Source organism: Mauremys mutica, chromosome 5 (assembly GCF_020497125.1).
Source record: "Mauremys mutica isolate MM-2020 ecotype Southern chromosome 5, ASM2049712v1, whole genome shotgun sequence".
In the NCBI taxonomy this organism is placed as follows: Eukaryota; Metazoa; Chordata; order Testudines; family Geoemydidae; genus Mauremys; species Mauremys mutica.
The window spans coordinates 5,018,431-5,032,986 of NC_059076.1; positions in this window are offsets into that span (position 1 = coordinate 5,018,431).

Below are 14,556 nucleotides of genomic sequence, written 5' to 3' on the forward strand. Positions count from 1 at the left end.
GTCACTATAGTATCAAAGCACTTTCCGTAATGCAACACCACTAACCACTGTCATGGGTTGTTTATTCTCTCTTCCTCTCCCCAGGGGGAGAAAGGTGTGCAGTGAAATCTTCTCTTTTGGAATATTTTGTGTGTGTGTGTGTGTGTGTCTATATCTATATCTATCTATATAATGGCTCTCAACATATATAGCGCTCTCTCTCCCACTATAAATAAATAAATAAATAAATATATTTTATATTAGGGGGGAGAGAGAGCGCTATATATTTATATTAGAGAAGGCAGGTTGGCACAGCATGCCTGGCACCGGGAGCAAGAGGTGGGGAGGTTTGTGATGGTTCTTAGTTCCCGGGGGGGTTCATTCCACAGTCTCGGCCCAGCCCCTGAAGAAGTCATCCCTGCACAGATATTCTGTGGGAAGCCAGGGTAGGTAGCAGAGGACAGGTAATCTGCAACAGAATGTGCAGGCTGGGGAATCGAGACCCCTAAGGAACGGTTAGACAGGCTGCCTGGGAGGAAGTGTGGTCTAGGAGGTTAGCCATTTGTTGAGAGGCTGGAGGCATGTCTTCCATCTTTGCTCTGACACAGATTTGCTGTGTAACCTTGGGCAAGTCATTTAACCTCCGAGCTTCAGTTTCTTCATGTGTAAAAGGCAGATGGCATTTAACTTCATCATGGCTAAAAGTCTAATCTTGAGGAATGCCATTGGAACCAATAACAGCTGTAAGAAAAAGGGAACAAGATGTACTTTAAAAATGTCATCATTGTGATTTGTTCACCCGGATTTATTTGTTGTAACGATGGCATTATTGTGACAGGCATGGTAATTGAAACACTTCTGCTGCCTTTGACAAGCTACCCTCGCAAATGAGCTCATGCATCTCCCTACAGCTATTCTGGGATGGTTGAAACTGACGTCGATTCTCAAACAATGCAGGATAGAATGCTTAAGCTTGCACTTGCAGCAATTCATTTAGAGTCAACAACTCTGGTGCCGAACACTGCTGCTTCAAGCCCTGCACAATCAACTCTGAGAGCCCCTGTAATGACTGGTACGCTCTGAAACACGTGTGTAAGCAATGTGTGTCCATGTGTGCCAGCTGTGGGCTGCATGACGGTGGGCTGTCATAGAAGAGTTTTATCAGCAGTCCTTCGGGATTGCTACATTACTCCTGAGTAGCCACTGGCTCCCCCCTCTTGTCCTTGCCTTCAAAATGCTGCACAGCTCCACCCTGCCCTGGTTAGCTCACACTACTGTGTGTTTGACAGTAGCAGCTGGAGGCCCCAGGTGAGACAGGGCCCCACTGTGCTAGGTACTGAAAAAGAGAGTCCACCCCTTCCCCCTAGGACTGACCGGCTACATGGACGAGGCCAACAAAAGGCAGGAGGGGAGACAAAAGGCTAGAGAGGGAGGTGACCAGACAGCAAATGTGAAAAATCGGGACGGGGGTGGGGGGTAATAGGAGCTTATATAAGAGAGACCCAAAATTGGGACTGTCCCTATAAAATCAGGACAACTGATCACCCTAGAGGAGACTTGCCCAAGAAAGAGAACGCAGGGGCCCTGCATCCTCCTAGTCCAGTGCCCTATCCCTGGACTCCACTGCTTTGTATCCCAGCTGGCCCTCTGCTCTCCCAGATAGCCAGCCTGACCCTGCACCTTTGTTCCTGCTGTTCCTTGGAGTCCCCCAAGCCACCACCTGCCCTCACTTAAATCCCTCCCCAACGCTCACTGCCTCTGGGATGCCTGCAACCAAGACTGATCACTATCACATATCGAGCTTCCTTGCTGGGTGTTGTCAGCAGAACCAGCCAGATGGAAGTGACTGTGAGACTGTCACCTGTTCCTGCTGTTTGTAACGCTTGCTTGCTTTGGCATGCCCACAGTTTAGACTGTAAGAGCTTCAGGGCAGGGGCCAGGCCTGTCAATGTATTATATTAAGTGTCTTGCATTCTTCTGGATGCTTTAAATTAAGGGTAAGAATAATTCTACCACCTTCACGCTGCACCATGCCAGCATGCACCCTACACTTGCCACAGACTTTCTAGACAAAGAGGTTGCAGAAAGAACTCATGCTATTTCAGGCATCCTTCCTCCTGGAAAGCCAGGAGGCTTAGCTGACACTCCTGCTGTAGAGGGAGCAAAACACTGAAAGGAATTACCTCTAAAATGGCCTAAAAGAGCTTTTTGGTTGGAAAGAGGTCTCATGATTTTTGCCATCTGCAGTCTGTACCCTCTCTGGTCTCCGAGCACCGTCCCCCTGGTGTCTGGCCTCATGCCTTCATCTTTTCTGGGGTGGAATAAAGGTAATAATTGGAGATATACCAATCTCCTAGAGCTGGAAGGGACCTTGCGTCCAGCCCCCTGCCTTCATTAGCAGGACCAATTTTTGCCCCAGATCCCTAAGTGGCCCCCTCAAGGATTGAACTCACAACCCTGGGTTTAGCAGGCCAATGCTCAAACCACTGAGCTATCCCTCCCCCCACTCCTAGACCCACTCCTAGACCCAGTCCTGCACTGCCGTTCCTGCGTATCGATCAGACGTCTCTAGCTGGTGTGTTTTGAGATGCCGCAGTGCTCCCCCCACACTTTGGAGCAGGAGTTTGAAATTTGAAAGGGGGTAGCCTTTGTGTCTGAGATGTGCCTTTAACTATCCCTGTGTGAATCAACCCAAATTTTGCCAATTTATGAGCCTTTGGAAAATCACAGTTCATATATGCTCAGCAGAGCCATAGATTTTTAGCAGCTAAAATCTTCAGAGAGTCCATCCTCCCTGAGCATGCTCAGTTCCCTCACAGCTGCCTAGACTCTGCATGTGCCATTCCCACAGTGTAGCTGAGCACGCGTCAGCCTATAGGCTACAGGATTTCCCTATAATTTCTGCTCCCAATGACTCTGGGGCAGGATGGGGCTGGGCACTAGAATAGAGTGCGGGGAGCCTTGGCAGTCGTGTGCGCTCAGTGATAGCCTGCTGGCATGCAGGCAGTGTGTAGGAGGAAGCAAACTTATTTGAATGCAGAGGGGACAAAAATTGGACTTTGGAGGGGGAAAGGAACAGCTTAGGAAAAAGAGGTTGTTAAGACTGAGGGCTTGGCTACACATACAGCACGTTGGTGAAGATGCTCTATGCTGACAGGAGAGAGCTCTCCTGTCGGCATAATAAAACGACCTCTGCAAGCAGCAGTAGCTATGTCGGTTGGAGAAGCTCTCCTGCTGACATAGCACTGTCTGCACCAGGTCAGTTTAACTTACATCCCTTGGGGGGGGGGGGGGGTTATGCTGACATAAGCTGTAGTGGAGACATGGCCTGAGACTGGAGCAGAGAGAGAAACTGTGCCTGAAAGTTGGAGAGAGAGAGAGACCTTGGGACTGGTGCCCATGAGGGAAATGAGTGGGACTGGGACCCCAATTGACTGGAGGGCTCACAGAGGTGAGAGAGTGGGACTAGCTGGACAAAGACACTGGCGTTAGGAACCACTCTCGGGAGGAACGGGCAGAGGGAGAGGGTAGACAGATCATAGAATCTCAGGGTTGGAAGGGGCCTCAGGAGGTCATCTACTCCAACCCCCTGCTCAAAGCAGGACCAATCCCCAGACAGATTTTTGCCCCAGATCCCTAAATGGCCCCCTCAAGGATTGAACTCACAACCCTGGGTTTAGCAGGCTCAAACCACCAAGCTATCCCCACCTCCCCCATCGTGAGTGCTGGGGAAGAACTGGGACTGGCTGGACAAACAGACTGGGACAAGGAGCCAGGGAGGAGGTGCATGGGAGAGACAGATTGAATAAGGTGTGGGGAATGAGGAATGGGGAGTGGCTGGGCAGGAGCCTGGGACTGAGTGTGAGGAGAAGGACAGACTGGGAGTCAGGGGAGACTGGGACTTGTACAGTGAGACTATTCTCAACAAGGAGACTGGGCCTGGGATAATAAGCTTGAGGAGTGGAGACTGGGACTGAGTAGGTGAGGACTGAGACAAAGACAGGGAGTCTTTGACCTGGGGCACCAGGGGTTAAGCTGGTGGGAAATAGGCAGAAGAATCTGCACCCATTGGAGAACATTCCCTCCAGAGCCTGGAATGGAACCCAAGAATCCAGAGTCTCACCATTCCTCTTCTGTCAGCAAATAGCTGTGAAACCCGCTGGCAAAATGTGCCTCACCCCCTACCCTCTTGTGCTGATCCACAGAGAAGATGACAACCTACTACTGCTATCAGTTCCTCCATTAGCTCAAGTGTCAGAGGGCTGTGTGATGGATCTAAAAGTTCCAGCCCTACCAAAGACCCATGTGGGTGTCAATATGATGCCACGTGATGGAAATTCTGTTTTCTCAAGTTGCTATTTTTAAAACCTAGGAAATTATGCACAAAAAACTGTTAAAAGAACACAATTAATATGGGGGTCCTATGGCAAAATCAGTATGTGATCATGTCATTAAAGACTGTTGCATAATGTATATGCACAAGGGGGCCAAATTAAGGTTGCATGGACAACTGTAAATCTGGCATTTCCAAACCTTTGCATGCTTGACTTTAGAACCTTCACGATGTTCTTTTAACAGGGTTTGTGTATGTCATATGTGTAACCCTTCTGCCCCTCTGAGTTGGCAGCAACAAGGGCCGGGTTCAGTATCCAGGGGTTCCGTTTCAATAACGCAATGCAAAACCGGCTCGAGCCCCCACGCAGTGACCTGGGACAATTACCTACCCCCCCCCCGGGCGCCTCTAGGAGGCAATACTTCCCCACTCGCAAGCACAGAGTCTGAGTGTAGCAAAATCCTTTTAATAAAGGAGGGAAACAATGCAGCATCACGTTGGAGAGAAACCACAAACAGGACTATACACAAACCATAAGCAAAAAGCCCACCTCCAAGTACATTTGGCAATGTCCTTTCTCCCTTAGGGTCTTAAGTCCAATCACCCCAAAGTCCAACAACCCAAGAGTCTCTGTCTCTGGTCAGTGCCACCCCAGAGTTCAAAAGTTTATCTGCAGAGTTTTACCCCCCCAGCCTGGGTGGAAATGTGGGGGCACACACAGGGTGTTAAGGGACACCTTACGTGGGCCAGGGCCGACTGCCCTGCTTCTCCGTGGAGTTCTGCTGTAGCCTTCACCACGACTGGCTCCACTCCATCAGCTGTGCCGCTCCTCCAGCCAACCCATGAACCACATCAGCCGTCCACGCGAACTGCTCCACACTGCTCACTGTTCCGCAGGCTGCGCCAAAGTGCTGCAGACTGCTCCGCTCTGCCAGCTGCTTAGCGATCAATCTTCAGGCTCCCCCACACAGTGATCTCAGCTCAGTAAGCTTAGCTCTTTTAGTGATTTCAGCTCTTGTAGTAGAGGAGCCCTAGTGCTACCTTGGCCCAACATGAATTCAGGTCAGCAGCCTCCAGATGGACTCCTAAAGGATTCAAAATTAGCTCTGCTCTTTAACAGTGGAGAGAGGAGGATGTGTAATTGGTGTTCCAGGCCCTCAAAAGAGACCCATTCCATCAGGTACACACACCAGTCGCCAGCCTCTCTCCCTTCACTGGGTTTTGGAACCCATGTCCCTTGTCTAGCAAGTACTATTTAATGTAGGTTGAGTCAGTTCTGTCATAAAGCAGTCTCATAGTTCCTCATTCACATAATTAAGGTAACAGCCCCTTTTTTTCCTTCCTGCCCCAATAACAAAGAAATTGGGGATTCCACAGTGTGAAAATAACCATCCCATGCTGCTGTGTGTTATGCTAAGTGGAGTGGGTTTACCAATGCAAATGCACATTCCTAAAATTCCTTTGCCCACTCCTCATAATGTACCACCAGATGTCAGGGTAGAGCTCATCCTGACTCTGTGCTTACATATGTAAGAAAAGGGTAACATGTCGGAGTGCTACATGACATGCTATCAAAAGGCAATTTGCTACACCTACGGTATTTGATTTTGTTGCATTTTCCAATGTAAAGAGGTTTATCGGGCTAGGGGTAAGATCCTGGCTTAGAATGGTTCTAATCCTGTGAAAGTTCTTGCAATGGGCATGAACAGTATGTCCCATGAAAATTATGCAGGGTGAGGTTCTCTGGCCTGTGTCATGCAGGAGGTAAAACTAGATCTTACTGGTCCCTTCTTGTCTAAACATATAAGAAAAATATAATTTAATAAAAAGAACGCGGCCAAACAAGTTTCAGAGTAGCAGACGTGTTAGTCTGTATCCTCAAAAAGAGCAGGAGTACTTGTGGCACCTTAGAGACTAACACATTTATTTGAGCATAAGCTTTCGTGGGCTACAGTCCACTTCTTGTCTCTTCCCGTTCATACTTTCTGAGCAGCACGTCTTTCATTGTTAGGCCACATTAACCCAAGTGCCTCCTTGACAAGCAGCTCTGACAGAAACGGCTATCAGAGGAAATTAAAACCAAATCCCTCCAGCAAGCCTGCCACAGCCCTTCACAGCTGCCAACAACTGCATATGCAAAAGCACCTGCCTTCTCATCACCTGGAATTCAATTGCAAGGCATTTCTTGGTCATAAAAGGAAAGTTCCCCTTCGACATTCCAGTGTGAAGGGCTCTCCCACTTCAGGAGGTGCAGCTATGCAACATGGAGCTCACGAATAACTGAGCCACACCTTGAAGAGGGAAGAAAACATGAAGAGGCGATGATAAGCTCAGCGTAGGCTTTATTTACCTGGCTGCCTCTCGCTCCCGCAGCAACTCCCCCAGTGAGATGCTCATGGCACATGGTGATAGTGAATGTTGTAGGGAAGGTTCCCTACAGACTGTATGACTGGGGAAATGGAGTGACTTGCCTGGGAACTCTGTGTGCTAGTGGACTAAGCACAAGTCAGGTAGTCAGCCAATACTAGGCCAGGCTAAACAACCTCAAGTGAAATGCTAGAGTCAATGGCAGAACTCTCTTCAGTTTAAATGGGGCCAGGATTTCACTTAAGGTAGTTAAAACCTTGTCTACTTCCACTGTTGCTCCTGCTGGATCAGACTGGGTGGTTCGTTCTGGAATAAATTGTTACAAACATTGGAGCCTGTAAGTTCTCTGCTCCATCCTGGGGATATTTAGACATTTCTTCCTACGCCTCATGAACTTTACTAACTCTGCAAGTGTAGCTGATGGAATCTGCAAACTCCACCAGCCAAATGGGCTGGACCAAAGGAATTTACAGATTCTGCAAGTACAGGGTCACGTGTTAAGAATAAAATGTGAGGTGTTGTGGTCTCTGGCCCAGGTGGTGAAGGTTGGAAAGCATCTGGTCTTTTGGTCTTAATTAGTGGCTGGTCTGGCAATTTACAAGCCAGTGCGTGGAGTTTTCTTTGGACCAGTGGGGATCTGTGGCCTGCAGTGGTAAGCAAGGGGATGAATGGTGATCAGGGCTATGTGTGAGAGTTAAGGCTGACTTTGAGTTGAGTATGTCCAGATTTTCTGGTTGTTTTGTTTTATTAAAAATGTAACTTACTGACTGGCCTGGGAGTTTGTACTTCGGGACCCCAGGAGGTGAAAAGCACTAAATAAATGTAAATGATTATGTATTATCACCCTTTTAGGGCATATTTTTACCATCCTTGCTCACCCAGAGTAGTACTGTACTCCATGATCTCTACACTGGTTTAAATGGGGCTGCTCATAGGATACTCTGCAAACCCGAGGATGGCAGAATCTGGCCCTCTATTGTCCGTTATGGGTCACGTCTACTGATGTGTTATTCTTTCAGTAAAGCTGTCCTGTAACACAAACCTGCCAAGTTAATTATTACAGAAGGATAAACATCTATTTTGCCGAGTATACCCAGTGGCAGCCAGTAGCAGATTCATTGTGTCTGCCTTATAACACCATAAAATGCAGGCTCTATCATGGAGACACTGGTCCAAGATTTATTTTAACAGAGCTATCCAGCACGTTGTAATGAGTCTCACAGCTCAGTGTATCTAAAAATGCGTCTGCCTTACCTATTGGCAAGAAAAATCAAAAACCATATACAGGAAAAAACAACTTGACTCAACACATTCAGCCAGCAAATTGGACTGAAAATCAACAGCAATAAGACAGATATCATGACCCTTAATATTGCCTCACCATCACCAGTACGGATAGAAATCACCAATGTAGAAACATTCACGTACTTTGGAAGCACCATCAGCCAGGAGGTGGAACAAGCCAGGACATCTAGAACAAAATCAGTAAAGCCAGGAACACCTTCAGGAGCTTAAATAAGTCTGGAAATCATCAACATACAAAACCAAAACCAAACTCAAGCTTTATCAGAGCTGTGTACTTTCAACATGACTTTGCAGTGCAGAATGCGCGGGAATGGAAAAGTATGACCTATCCAAACTGTCTTCATTCCATACAAACTGCCTCAGGAAAATCCTCCATATCTTTTGGCCCAGAACAAACTTCACTCCTGTCTGTTTCTGGTTTGAGAATCAGAGGGGTAGCCATGTTAGTCTGTGTCCACAAAAACAACGAGGCGTCCGGTGGCACTTTGAAGACTAACAGATTTATTTGAGCAAAAGCTTTCATGGGTTAAAAAACCCACTTCTTCAGATGCATGGAGTGGAAAATACAGATACAGGCATAAATATATTGGCACATGAAGAGAAGGGAGTTACCTTACAAGGGAGGTGGAGTGGAGGAGCTTTGTCGCTGCCCTAAACGCCAGAGGTGTAATGCGAACATCATGATGATGATTACCCATTGAGGAGCCTTTTAGAACCACAATGGTATTTCTCATCTCGGCAAGCAGCCCAACTTTCCAAAACCAAATGAATGGTCTGTTACCTCTTACAGTGTTTCTCCGGGTCTTAGGATTTCCAATGAGAAGCAAATGTTTCTGTGAGGTGGGTAAGGCAGCCAACTCACACGTGTGCATGTGTGATATTTCGCATGCTTCCTTGACCTGCTAGGGCATGCTGTGCCTAAGGATGACAACAGCATTGTCAGATGTCTCCTGGCAGGGAGCTGCAGACTCTGTATGTGTTTTAGTCACTCAGGAGCAATCCCTAAAGGTTTTTGGGGAAAGGATCTATATTTGGCACAGCTTACAACTGGAAATGCCAAGCAGATGTCTCGTTTGTATGAAAAGCTGGCCAAGCAGTAAAAATCCCATGCAAGTAGGTGGGCTTAAGGTGCAGGTGCCAGCTGGGGCTGGTGGCCTGTGATATACAGGAGGTCAGACTAGATGATGTGGTGGTCCTTTCTAGCTTTAAACTCTATGGCTCTGTATGGCACATGGCAGGGGCAGAGGGAAAGGTGCGCTCCTAACTGCAGGGCAAGGGACATTTTTGGGAAATTTGCATCCGCTTGTGTAACCTCTGGGATAGGCCATGCAGTGAAACCCAGGCTATTTGTCAAATAATAAAATCTTACTAAAGAAACGGAAACCCAGAAAAGAGGATTGAGAGGACATGAAAAAGGTCATTGTGCTTCTGCTCAACATTTGGTTGGTAATATATAGGACCCTACCACATTCACAGCCATGAAAGACACGTCATGGACCATGAAATCTGATCTCCCCAATGAAATCTGCTGGGGAGGGGTAGGGGTGGGGGTGCCCCAGCTGGGGCTCCGACCATGCCCTGCTCCCCAAAAGAGTGATGACCCCCCCACCAATACCATGTGACCCTCCCATCTGCGCTGGCCTCTGCTCTCCGGCTGCCCAGTTCTTCAGGCAGCACCTCTGGCAGCAGCACCAAAGTGAGGGGAGCAATCCCACGACTCCCCCTTCAATAGCCCCATAACCCTTTTTGGGTCAGGACCACCAGGGTTACAACACCATGAAATTTCAGGGGTAAATATCTGAACCCATGAAATTGATCATTTTGAAAAGCCTGTGATTGTGAAATTGATGAAAATGGATCTTAATTTGGTAGGGTCCTAGTAATATACAACCAGTGTGGCCATGAGCTAGTATTTGCCATACAGCCATAGACCTGTGGGTTACCTAATCCATCCTGTGCATGTCTCTGAAAGTGGCCAAGAACAAAGGTGTCCCAGGAAGGCATAGTTCACCTTGAGAACAGCCCGGTGGCCCCAGTGGGGGCTTAGTGCTTTATGCCCAGACACAGGAGGACTGATAGCTCCTGCAGCTGTATCTTTGCCAGTGCAGGGAGCAACGCAGTTCTCAGTTCTATCCCCAGACAGAAACTTTGCTCAGCTGAAGTTCAGTTTTCCCCAATATCACTTACTTCAGGGGGGACACCATCAAATACTACGGTAGTTTTCTGAAAAAAAACCAAGAAACTTAACATTAGGGAGTCTGGAAATCAAGGTGCAGGCTCCAGGTTAAAAACAAAGCAAACATTTGACAGTCTGGAGAAACTCCATTAAAATCACTTGGCCAACTTTCCCTCTGCCCTTAATCCTGCAATTCTCCCATCTTCCCCAGCAGACAATTTGTAGAGAGGGACAAATACTGTTCTCCATTACATGGGCAAAAGCATCTGCCCCTCGACTACCCAAATGGAACTGCTCAGAGGGTCTTGCAAGCCCATAACTGAGAGCAGAATTTGGCCTGGCTACAGTGCATAAGATGCAGGCTTTTTCTGAGGAAGGCCTGTTTCAGAATGTTTGTTCTGAGGGTATGCAGTGGTGGGGTAGCCGTGTCGGTCTCAGGATACTAGAGAGACAAGGTGGGTAAATCTCTTTTATTGGACCAACTTCTGTTGGTGAGAGAAACTTTCTGAGGGTAGCAGTCACTGGTCCTCCAAATCTCCTAATGCTCCTTTGAGCTTTTCAATGGAAAGAGATGACTCATCAGATGAATTATTCAGACCTTCCCCTTTGAACATCCCACACACAGCAATTATGTGTAACCTCCTGCAAAGCTAATGGCAATAGATTTACATCCTGCAAAATCACATCTGACTGATTTCAGACAGGAGTATTCAGTAGAGCTGGTCAGGAAATTATTTGACAAATCTGAAAATAAAATTACTTTTAGTTTTCATCAAAATTTTGGAGGTTCTCGTTAAACCTCTCCCCAAAAGATGAAAAATCCGGGGGACTGATTCAACAACTGGAAAACAAAATAAAAGTTAGCTTTAGAGGGATTCTATTTTTGACCAAAAAAAAGTTTTTGGCAAAACTGAAAAGCTCTGTAATTGAAAAGCCATTGTTTGTCAAAACAAATCTTTCAGCTGAAAATGTTTGTTTGACCAGCTCTAGTGTTCAGAGGAATATTGCTGAAATAACAACTCTAAATTTATAATAACACTTTGTTAAATGAAATACATCTCTGCCTAATGCCCTGTCCTTACAAATCAGTGGCCTGCTTGCTGTGGAGCAGGAGGTGAAGGAAAGAGTTCCTGCCACATTAGGGGTCCCTTCCTTTCCTAGGGAGCAATAAAGAAGAAAAGTTGCCAGGGGTAAGGGGGGTTAAGTTTTGAAAAGTTCTGATGTGCTAGGAACAGACACACACAAATCACACCAAACTGAGTAGCTGGTGGCCTTGCTGCTGCAGTGCCAAACCGACACGTCTAGAAAGTAGACCAGTTCCACACTCTCTAGGCCGGGGGGGCCAACCTGTGGCTCCAGAGCTGCCTCTGGGGGAAAATGGTCGGTGCTCAGCACCCACTGGCAGCCCTGGCAGCCACCCCTCCCTTCTGCCCGCTAGCGCCCCCCCATCAACGCCTCCTCTGCCCTCTCCCGTGCCTCCCACCTGCCACAATCGGCTGTTTCAGGCATTGAGGAGGCTCTGGGGAGAGGGGGAGGAGCAAGGATGTGGTGTGCAGCCTCACCTCACCCTCCCCCAGCACCGCCGCCTCCTCCCTCCCTCTGCCTCCCGCCCACTGCAATCAGCTGTTTTGCAATGCGCAGAAGGCTCAGAGGGGGAGGAGTGAGGACATGGCTCGCTCAGGTGAGGGGCAGAGGTGGGGGTGGGGCCTGGAACAGAGTCAGGGTCCAGCACCCCCTGGCTGGCACCGGTGTCGTCTTGAATAAAGTACACAGTGACGCGCTCGGTGTGGAAATGTTTAATCAAAATGTTTCTTACACCATCTAACAATGGAAGGCCAGTGCAAACAGGAAAGGAAATACACAGATGGAAAATCAAGGCTTCCAACAGAAGTGGAAGAATAAGTACTTTTCTTTGAACGTAATGGTAAGGCCATGTCTTTGCCAGACGTGTATCTCTCAGTTCAAATCTTCAGACGTGCAGCGTGGTTTCACTTCTAGCCATGTACATATGGATCAAGAATTCTCACGAGGTTCTGAACTCCGCACTTTAAAACTGAAAACTTTGAAAAAACAAACAGATGTAGAGGCCCAGTTCTTCACCACACCAGATTTGCCAACTGATCGCAGACTGTAACATGAGCTTCCTATTATGTGGCCTGGCACATAGCCCATGTGAAAAAGCCCTACTCTGAAGGAGAGCCTTTAAAAACATGCCTCACTGATGTGATTTCAATCCTGTCACCAGAGAATGAGAATCTACAGAAGAAAATGTCTGGCCTGCAGCTTTCACCCCATACAATAGAATGCAGAATCTCCGACCTGAACAGTGACATCGAATCGCAACTGCACTTGCAACTTCTGCAGTGTGAATATTTGAGCATCACTTTGGATGAGTCATCCGATGTACAGGATAAACCTTATCAGTATTTGTCCGGACTGTGTCTGATGACTGTGTTGTAAGGGAAGAATTCCTTGATATCGTGTCCCTAAAGGACAGAACTCGTGGACAAGATCTAAAGGAGGTGTTGATGTTGGTAATTGCGAAAAGCCACTTGCCTTTACAGAAGCTCACTGCCATTGCAATGGACGGGGCTCTGTCCATGTGGGGCTCTGCAAATGGATTAGTAGGGCTTTGTAAGTCTGAGAGCTTTCCCAAATTTTGGACATTTTACTGTATTATTCATCGGGAGCAACTGGTATTTAAAAATCTCAAATTTGATCATGTCATGAAACCTGTCTTGCACATTGTGAAATGCACTCAATCACAGACAATTTCAAAATCTAATTGAAGAACTGGATGAAGACGACTCCCCTGCCGATTTGTCATTTCATTGCTCAGTTCGATGGCTCTCGAGAGGTAATGTTATTTCTCGTTTTTTTTCTCTCCTGGAACCAGTAAAATTGTTTTATGTAGGAGAAGCACAGAATACACCCCGAGCTTACAGATCCTGGGTGGGTTCTAGACTTGGCATTTCTTGCAGACATGCTGCTGCACTTGGATAAACTAAATGTGGACATACAAGAACAATTCTGGTTGCTGTCTGATCTAGTGCAAGGTGTATTTGCGTTCATGAACAAACACAAACAGACAGACAAATGCTTGAGAGAGAGCTGACACACTTTCCTTCAATGTCACAACTTCCAGCCAGATCAAAAGAAGGTGCAGCAGAACCCCTAAAACAGAGCACAACTAGGTATGCGAGCATGATTAAAGATCTTAAGGACAGTTTTGAGGAAAGATTCCAAGATTTGCAACAGAAATGACCTCAAATCAGATTTCTGACTGATCTTTTTAGTGCTGAAGCCAATTATCTGAAGCCCCCTTTAGTCACTGATGAAGCAACTTCCCAGATGGAAATAATAGAATGAAATCTGTTCAGAAGACAGAGGGGACCCTTACTTTCTGAAAATCTGTACCAAAGGATAAATACACCACCATTAGAGTTGTGGCCCTAAAATTAATCTCGATGTTTGCCTTGACCTATGAGTGTTTTCTTGACACTCAAAACATGAAATCCAAGCACTGATTTGTTTTGACAGACAGACACTTAAGAGAACTGCTGCATGTGAACACAACTAAACACAAACCCAACTTCAAGGGAATTGTTGAAAGCAAAGATTGCCAGAAGTCCCACGAAGTAAGATTAAGTTGTTGTTGTTGTGTTTGTTGTTTTATACATTTATAATTTATAGTTAATATACATGATCAACGTGTGTGTGTGTGTGTATATATATATATATATATATGATGCTTGTACTCCTCAGTCTTCCAGGGAAAAGGGATATATTAGTCTCAGATTAAGTAGATCTGCCTTCTAACACTCTCCTGTATCCATCTGCCCTGATCCTGTCGCTATATTACTGCAACTCTTGAAGGCGCTACTGCAGAAATCCCCTCCCCATCCCAAGATGGACTGCTCCGAGTGCGACTGTTGGTATATGTTGCTTGGACACCTCTATTGCTCTGCTGAGTGCCCTACTTCCCCAGCTAATCTTCATGACATATCTTCAGCAGCTGCTCATTAGCACCAGTCTCTCACTGGGAGGGCTGTCCACGCTGTACGCCTGGCAGTGCTGCTAAACAGGACACGGGGCACTGGCCTTTTGCCTAAGTAAAGCGTGTAGGACCAGGTGCTCTGCCCCGGGAAGTCTGTTTACAAAGATTTAAAAGCAAAGCTTGTTTTATCAGGTTTCAAGATTACCACTGTATTGCAAACAGTGCCTGCTCCACCTGGCAGGTTCATAGAGTTCAAGGCTAGAAGGACCATCCGCTCATCCAGTCAGACCATTACATTTCACCCAGTTCCCCCTGTACTGAGCCCAATAACGTGTGGTTGGCTACAGCAGTTCTTCCAGAAAGGCAGCCAGTCTTGATCTGAGACACTGAGATGGAAAA